General features: G+C 37.3%; 1 long non-coding RNA gene across 1 annotated transcript; it reads right to left on the bottom strand.

Moving 5' to 3' along the window:
- Positions 1–249: 249 nt before the first annotated feature.
- Positions 250–2,217, bottom strand: LOC122407626 (uncharacterized). The gene is made up of 5 exons (XR_006260240.1): positions 1,751–2,217; positions 1,461–1,646; positions 1,065–1,237; positions 655–768; positions 250–568 (listed from the first exon to the last, which is right to left on the bottom strand). It is a non-coding gene; the product is annotated as an uncharacterized lncRNA (long non-coding RNA).
- Positions 2,218–2,439: the final 222 nt, after the last annotated feature.

Below are 2,439 nucleotides of genomic sequence, written 5' to 3' on the forward strand. Positions count from 1 at the left end.
ATAATCTCCAGCAACAAATAAGTGTTGAGAATTCTCATCGGGCTCAGAACGTTTCATTGAAATTACTAAAAAATTAATAGAAATAAAAAATTGCAGAATCTTCCTTTTGAATAATAAGAACGATGGCAACCTTTTTTTTTAACCAGAACATATGAAAATCGGTAAAAACTCACATGAAAGTCATTCGTTACTTCAAGAAGGTACAGACTTTGAAAAATCGATTCCCCTCCAACTTTCAGGATCGCCTGGTGTTATTCACAACATTCAACTTCGATTGGATCGGTACAAATTATGTTTAAATACGTCTTAAACGTACTTGTCCAGCCCATCACTTTTTATTCGAATTGCTAAATTGTGCTAATTTGAACACGCTCTTCTTTCAAAATCGGATTTTTAGTAATAATTTCGACTGCTATTTTTAGCTCCATCGATTTAGAACTACCTAAGTGATTCACTCTACAATCGTGATCAGTCTGATTATGCCCTTTTTGACAAAGAACGCAGCGTTTATTTCGTGTAGCGTATCCCACAACCTTGCCGCTCAAAGACCCAATTGTAATTCCGTGTCCTGTAACGACCAAAATAGCAATATAGAATCTAATCTTCGTTCTGGAATTCTGATTACGAGATTGAAATGTCACGTCAAAAAAATACCTGTGGAGCTATTGTAAGAGCGACCAGTCCCTTTTTTTTTGCCAACCGAAACTTTTATCTTCGTTGGAGAACGTGAAACTTCTTTCAGATCATGTTGCCTTTCATTATGCTCTTCTGCATTGTCGAAATTGTGGGAAAAAATTCGTGCAGACAATTATTTTAAAAAGCGAGACAGTGTTGAAAATAATATATCAAGCCACATGCACAGTTCACACGCCCCGCATATTATTTTCAAAAGCAAATATTAAGCACATATAAATTCCAATAGTACCAAATGTCACCACAATAGTCAGTGTTAATACTGTTAATAGAATAATTTGCGATTTGTAACCCGTGCTTAAGTAACAGAGATAAGAATATGTTGCCACAATTGCCGTCTTTATATGCTAAATAATAGTCGTCAAAATTACCATTCCAAACGAGCAAGTAAAATCAGGTCCACTCCAAAATATAGAGTTACATCAAAATGCAGCCCAGCGTAGAAAATAAAAACTGAAACAAAAATAGAGCACTCTTTCTTTCTGAATATTACTTGCAGTTCTCGATGTATCGTTCATCTATCCAGAAGTCGCAGAGCAGCTATCTAAAAACACAGAAACTCAGTTATTTATAACAATAGAAAAAGGTGTTGATTAGCGTATTCATAAAAAAAAATCATTAAATTCTATCAATGACATGAATTACGATATGAAAAGGATAATTAACAGCTTGATACTTTATGCACAAATTTTAAATATTTCATTAATGTTAAGTATTTAGGGGGCCATAAAATTGTATTTTGTACAAAACAAACACTGTTATCCTACCATTCTGTTTGGGATAATTTTTTTTCCTGTCGTAAGGCGTTTCTGCAGCTTTTTTTGCAGTCTTTTCAATCGCTTTCCCCACGTATCGCTCATGACGTTTGATTGTACCATCATTAATGGGTAGTACATTCAATTCGGAAAGAATGGTATTCAAGTGAGTTGCACCAATTCCACCATCCAGTATACCTAAGAATAGATTTTTCAAAACATAATGAATTTTAAAAAAGGTTTTTTTGTGTGCATTCTGTAGTCAGTTTGAATCAAATATGAATTTTAGGTTATAAACTTACCAATAGCAGCTTTTACGTTTACAACGTATTGTCTGGCACCGGTATCGCTTCGAAAAATCCATTTTGATGTATACACATCTCCAAGAATTAAACATACATATCATCGTTATTTAAAACACTCACGAGACCGATTTTTGCTTCATCGCAGCTATGTACCGAAACGACAGTGGTACGTTGCACTCACGACACCACATTTCACGACTCAAAACACCAATGTCAATGATACGACGTCTCTCAGGCACTTCATGTGGAAATTCCTCTTGCACTTTTCTCCGTTTGCAGGCAGCAACTACATTTTCAGCCCTCCGGGCGGAAAGTGGCAACTTTCGGCCCGCTGCGCGTGCCGAAGTTGCCGCATTCCGCCTGCGTCGGACAGAAAAATCGTATACACTCCACGGGAGTGAAATTAGACCACCTCAAACCGCGTGCTTATCACCCTCGCCTTCGGCTCGGGTGACAATTCTGCCCGCGGTTTGAAGTAGTCTATTTTCCCTCCCTAGTTGTGTAATATACTATTTCTTTCCACTTTTCTTTTCTTTTTGTCGAGAATTGGCCTTGTTTATCGCGCACACGCGGTTCAGACGTCGCCATTTTTTGAATACTGAGCGTTTGCTGACAACGCTATTTGTGAAGTGTTGAACGACATTACCAACTGGTGAATATTTCAACGTTGCCAAATCGCGCAAGCA

The sequence above is a fragment of the Venturia canescens genome, chromosome 3 (genome assembly GCF_019457755.1).
Source record: "Venturia canescens isolate UGA chromosome 3, ASM1945775v1, whole genome shotgun sequence".
NCBI classification, from domain to species: domain Eukaryota; kingdom Metazoa; phylum Arthropoda; class Insecta; order Hymenoptera; family Ichneumonidae; genus Venturia; species Venturia canescens.